This window comes from Chiloscyllium punctatum, chromosome 31 (genome assembly GCF_047496795.1).
Source record: "Chiloscyllium punctatum isolate Juve2018m chromosome 31, sChiPun1.3, whole genome shotgun sequence".
Classification (NCBI taxonomy): domain Eukaryota; kingdom Metazoa; phylum Chordata; class Chondrichthyes; order Orectolobiformes; family Hemiscylliidae; genus Chiloscyllium; species Chiloscyllium punctatum.
Window position 1 is genome coordinate 28354855 of NC_092769.1, and position 6425 is coordinate 28361279.

Consider the following 6425-nt stretch of genomic DNA (forward strand, 5'->3'; position numbering starts at 1 on the left):
TTTGTTGTAAGTTACTTGAGCACTTTCTGGGACTTGACAATGCATTAAAGCTGCAGTAAGTTTGGAAGCACGGTTTGGAATTGTCTCGCTGCAGTACATGACACAGATGACGCGCACTCCCTCAAAGTCAGCATGCCAGTGTGTCTGGCAATGGGTCCGCCTTTTCTGTTATGCTTCTGTTCCACGCTAAGAGCTGTCAGTTTTTGGATTCGCTGGAGTGCTGAGGGGTTAACACAATTTGTGTGGTATTTTTCTTCAGGCCAAAATCCACCATCCAGGAAAAATAGCCAAACGCTCTAATTGAGTAACAAACAGCACGCGTTTTTTAGCAAATGGTCTATTCAAGCTGGTGTCAGCTTCTGGAGCGTCTCAGAGTTGCCAAGCACGGAAACAGACCCTGCTATCTAACTTGCCACTGCTAAACAGATAACCGAAATTAATCTAACCAATATTTGCCAAATTTTGTCCCTTATCTCTCCGAATCCTTTCAGTTGTCTTTGAAATGTTGTGAGCGCACCAGTCTCTGACATTAAATATGACAATTCATTCTGTACACACGGAAATGGCTGTGTGTAAAACAACTGTCCCTCACATCCCCTTTAAATATTACTGTTCTCACATTTAACCAATGTTATCTCGCTTTGAACTCATGTGCCTTGTGAAAAATTACTCCCTGACTCTTTTCTCTGTCCGTCTGCCTCATGACTTTATAAAATTCTGTAAGGCCATTCCTCAGCCCTGAAGCTCCAGGGAAAACTGTCGAAGTCTATTCAGCTTCGTGCTATTGTCCAAACAGTGCAAACCTTGGAAACCCTTTCAAATACTTTCGAAATTGCACCACGTTCATTATTCAATGCGCGATCTGTTAGTGCCTGAAGTGAAGCGATGCTGAAACACTAGTAATGACAATTTTGACATTCTGTTTCTGTAATCTGTAAGGTTGCGTGGCCGAGTGGTGTCAGGCGCTGGATTTAAGCTCCAGTCTCTATCGAGTCGTGGGTTCGAATCCCACCGCTACCAAGATAACTGATGTTCTACTGCCGGCAGTTGAACATAAGCAGAAGCTGAGCACGCCCTATGTGTTTGCAGCTGCTCCGGACTGACTCTGAAAACAGTGTGAGTCCTTGCTGTCGGACTCTCCTCAACCCCTCTGCTTTCGGAGATCTGCATGGCCAGTTTCTGTGTCTCAAATAGTCAGCTCATTTGTCTGAAAGTTTGGTGGTTCGAGCCCGACCTTTGCACCGAGCCTCAATTATTTCAGTTCAAGCATTGAGACCAACCATGTCCCGACACTGCAACCACGAGAACCCACCCGAGTCTGCAGCTGGATGTGGCCCCAATCTCTCCAAGGCCCCGCTGCCAACAGAAAGCGGCTACTGCAGCTTCAATCAGCGGCTTCCTGCTCAGCCCTGGGACACAGCACATGGAAAATCCTTCCCCAGGAACGGCTCTTCCCGTGTGAAAGGGACAACCATTCCACTTTAAATTGGACACGGCTTCAGAGGATTGTTCCTGTTCTTGGAACGTTTCATAAACAAAACTCCTGTCTCGCAAATAAGGAGGGGGAAAAGTTGTTGGCAGGAAGAATAGAGAAAGTGTTGACTGTGAGGACTCTGTCTCGTCAGCAGATAGGATTCCTTACACTCGAAACTGGAATGATTGGGTTTCCTTCGGGAATTTCCCAATTGATTTACCGTCTGCCAGAGAGACTGGGAATCACTCCAGAGACATAAAGATGAGGATAAAAATATGAAAATATTTATATTGAGTCTTAAATCCAGAGACAAGTGTTAAATCGATAATAATGTTCTGAAGGAATAATAGCTGAGAAATGGAAAGTGTGAATGATGACATTTGTGATTGGGAGGAATGAACTGGATTCTTGCAAATTGCAATGCCGGGTGAAATATGCTCAGTATGAAATGACACACTCATCAATCGTGAGCCAGGCCCAGCTACTTTAGTCGGTAGAGCATAAGATGCTTCATCTCAGGGCCGTAGGTTCCAGCCTCCCGATGGGCCCTTTCCCTCCTTTAAAGAAATCCAGCTCTCTGCTCCACTTGCAGTATTGCAACCCAGTGTAGGGGTTGGTTTGGACACGTCGATCCGACTGTGTTTGATCACACCTCGGTTTCTGAGTGAAAGCTGTCTCCACTTGCCCATAAGATGGAATCCTATCTGCTGACGAGACAGAGTCCTCACAGTCAACACTTTCTCTATTCTTCCTGCCAACAACTTTTCCCCCTCCTTATTTGCGAGACAGGAGTTTTGTTTATGAAACGTTCCAAGAACAGGAACAATCCTCTGAAGCCGTGTCCAATTTAAAGTGGAATGGTTGTCCCTTTCACACGGGAAGAGCCGTTCCTGGGGAAGGATTTTCCAGGTGCTGTGTCCCAGGGCTGAGCAGGAAGCCGCTGATTGAAGCTGCAGTAGCCGCTTTCTGTTGGCAGCGGGGCCTTGGAGAGATTGGGGCCACATCCAGCTGCAGACTCGGGTGAGTTCTTGTGGTCTCAATGCTTGGACTGAAATAATTGTGGTTCGGTGCTAAGGGCGGGCTCGAACCACCAAGCTTCCAGCCAAATGCAGTGACAATTTGATACACAGAAACTGGCCATGCAGATGTCCGAAAGCAGAGGGGTTGAGGAGAGTCCGACAGCAAGGACTCACACTGTTTTCAGACTCAGTTGACCTGAGCAGCGGCAAACACAACAACGAAAACGCAGACAGCCTGCAGCGGTTCTGCTTTGTTCAGCTGTTTGCAGTGGAGCAACCGCTGGTAGCGGTGGGATCCGAACCCACGACTCGTTAGAGACTGGAGCTTAAATCCAGCGCCTTAGACCACTCGGCCACAGTACCACAGAGGCGCAGACCGCCAAAATCTCATTACTAGCGTTTCAGCATCGCTTCACTTCAGGCACTGACAGATCGCGCATTCAGTAATGAACGTGGAACAATTTCGAAAGTATTTGAAAGGGTTTGCAAGGTTTGCACTGTTTGGACAATAGCACGAAGCTGAATTGGCTTCGGCAGTTTTCCCTGGAGCTTCAGGGCTGAGGAATGGCCTTACAGAATTTTATAAGGACATGAGGGAGACGGACAGAGAAAAGAGTCAGGGAGTAATTTTTCACAAGGTACTTGAGTTCAATGCGAGATAACATTGGTTTAATGTGAGAACAGTAATATTTAAAGGGGATGTGAGGGACACTTGTTTTGAACACAGACATTTCCGTGTGTACAGAATGAATTGTCATGTTTAGGGGCAGAGACTGGTGCGCTCACAACATTTCAAAGGCAGCTGAAAGGGTTCGGAGAGGTAAGGGACAAATTTTGGCAAATATTGGTTAGATAAATTTCGGTTATCTGTTTAGCAGTGGCAAGTTAGATAGCAGGGTCTGTTTCCGTGCTTGGCAACTCTGAGACGCTCCAAAAGCTGACACCAGCTTGAATAGACCATTTGATAAAAAAAACGCTTGCTATTTGTTACTCAGCGCGTTTGGCTATTTTTCCGGGAGAGTGGAGTTTGGCTGAAGAAAAATACCACACAAATTGTGTTACCCCCTCAGCACTCCAGCGAATCCAAAAACTGACAGCTCTTAGCGTGGAACAGAAGCAAAACAGAAAAGGCGGAACCATTGGCAGACACACTGGCATGCTGACCTTGAGGGAGTGCGATTCGTCTATGTCATGTACTGCTCACACAAACGGCAGCGAGACAATTCCAAACCGTGCTTCCAAACATACTGCAGCGTGTTTGGCGGAGCTGGGAAGATGGTTTGCAGCATTTTCCTCACATTTCTGGGTGACATCCTCAGGGCTGCAGAGTCTGTTGTGAAGCGCTGCTGTCCTGGGGCAGTTGGAATTGATTTGGTTTCATTCCCGCTCCTTCCGGTTTTTGGGGTTACAGACTGGGTCCAGATGAATCTGTTTATTGATGGAATCCGCGGATGAGTGCCCTGCTTCTAGAAATTCTCTCTCTGCCTTCTGTTAGCCCTGTCATATTACAATTGTGCTGTTCTCACCAAACCTTGCCGTCTGGACGGATTACTACTCGGGACAGCTGGTCCGTGACAATTCGGGACTGTCACACAATATCTTTGCCAAGAATGGATATCCCCCCGATTTCATTCCCAGATGTCTGGCACACACGAAGTTCACAACGAGGATATTCCACCAGGCAATTTGAAAAGCATACTCCCCTTTATTAAAATAAATTGCTGGGAACTGACAGTCAGACTCCTCTGAACACACTGGGTTACAACAGACACATAAACCGACAGCCTCACTCAGACAAAACTCCCCAGAACACAACACCCAATACCCATCATGTACCAACGTGGCAGCATCTGTGGAGAGAAACAGGTTTAATGTTTCAGATTGACAGAACCAGACTAGTTATGCATTTTATTGTTTTAATGCTAGAGTAATTGTCTGTTTTACTTAGCAAATCAGCATATTTATCAGAATATTACATTAGTCGCGAAATGTCAACTTTCTGAATGTCAACCGACTTTTCTGGTTGTAATGCTGATTCCGTTGCCTTGAGCTGCTGAAACGCTGGCCTTCAATTGTTCTTTTTTATTCCCCTTTCTGTCAGTGAGCACCCATTTTAAATGGAGAGTTTCTATTCCGTTGCCTTGAGCTGGTGAAACGCTGGCCTTCAATTGTTCTTTTTTATTCCCCTTTCTGTCAGTGAGCACCCATTTTAAATGGAAAGTTTCTATTTTTAGGCTCGCCCTCAATACGCGTCTCTACTCGTCTATCATTTCCTCTGCGTATCAACCTCACTCTCTTCCACATGCCCCCACTCTCTGTCTATCAATATCCCTTATTTTCCATTTCTGCTGTGTGAAAAGTCTGACATTCGGAGATAGTTTGAGAGTAGACCTCCTAAGCATAATTGCCAAAATTGTTTGGTGCATTAGCCAAAAGGAATTGGGTCTGTGTGGGTTACTCTCTGGAGGGATAGTGTGGGGCCGATGGGCCTGTTTCCAAGCGATAGGGAATCTAACCACCCTGTTCGAAACTCATTCGTGGCGTAGGACGCCATTCAATTCCATTCCAGGATCTAGAACCAAAAGCACTGTCGGAGCAGCGAGATATTTCCAACTCAGAAAGGTGAGATCCGAGATGGGTGATTTGTGGTTACAGTTCTCTCGTGTGTCTGTTGCTATTGTCCTTCTAGATAGATGCAAACAATCACTGGGTTGGTCTGGGTCTGTGTTCTGTGAGGAAGCAGGAGTTAGTTTTCAATAAGATAATTCACAAGAAGAGAAATATATCTTCATTTCCTGACTGGGAATTGTATCCCGGTCTGGGCATTACAAACTCAGACTCCGAACCAGTGACCCTACTGCAGCTGACAGTAACACTTGTGACCTGATCTGTTAAGACTCTGTGTATGATCTTCACGTCATCATCTTCTTCAGCAGCAATGTTTCTCTCTCTAAGTTTCCAAACTATTCATATTGCCGCCCTGGTTTCAATGTGAAGAAAGTGGAGCTGTGCTAACCTGATTTACTGCAGGAAGGTACAGAACAGTTTGATACTAACAGCGGCTCGTTTTGAGGCGTTGATCTGCGGTGATGGGGCGGGGGGGGGGCACAAATAAAGCCTTGATTCAAATCGTCTGATTCCAAATTCCTTGTCGGAAATGACCAGAGGATTCTCGCTGAATTTGTTCAGGACCTTTACTGGAAGTGACACTAAATCCAAGTATGAAAGTACATTCCAGTGGAGTGCATCATAAGATAGCGTAATGACTGTGAATAAAATGCTGGAGACGTCCAGCAGAAGAACAGGCGACACAGAAGCAGGTACCTGAGGACAAATGTATTTGCTTTGCCATTGAAAGGCCCTGTTACACAAAGTGGATTATCTTTGCTGGTTGATCACCTTATGAATGTTGTTTCCCAGATCTCCATGTTTACATCACATATGGAAAGGTGTCCAGCGTGTGCGTGTGTGCATCCGGCTAGTGAAGCAATAGATAAAACATCTGACTTTGAATCAGGCGATTGTAGTTTTACATCCTGCATGTCTCGAGTGCAACGTGTTAGTTCAGCCAATTGCATGTTGTCAGTTGCTATTTTCTTAGGTTCTTTCGAGCTGCAGTGATTGGATCAGTGTGTATTCAAATTGAATGTTGCTTTTGGATAATATTTTGAGCCAAAACTAGAAACTGGGACTGGAATACATGGATGTCCGATGAGCTGCAATGTACGATGGGCCGAACGGTCTCTTCCCACTCTGTGAAAGCAGAAGGCAAGGAGGACCTAATCTGCAGCAAGACTGATCAGAAATGAAAAGGCAAAAGTGTTTTCATTCTGAATAAATGCAAGGCCGCCTTCTGCCTTCCCTTGTCGTCTAGTAGCCAGCATTTGGCTCTCTCGCCGCCGTGACACGGGTTCTATCCCCGGTCAAGGAAT

The 6425-nt window shown here is 45.9% G+C and overlaps 2 non-coding genes across 2 annotated transcripts; one reads left to right on the plus strand and one right to left on the minus strand.

Moving 5' to 3' along the window:
* The first annotated feature begins 938 nt into the window (after window positions 1-938).
* On the plus strand, window positions 939-1020 carry trnal-uaa (transfer RNA leucine (anticodon UAA)). Its single transcript has one exon. It is a non-coding gene; the product is annotated as a tRNA-Leu (tRNA).
* Window positions 1021-2774: 1754 nt separating this feature from the next.
* On the minus strand, window positions 2775-2856 carry trnal-uaa (transfer RNA leucine (anticodon UAA)). Its single transcript has one exon. It is a non-coding gene; the product is annotated as a tRNA-Leu (tRNA).
* Between the last annotated feature and the right edge of the window lie 3569 nt (window positions 2857-6425).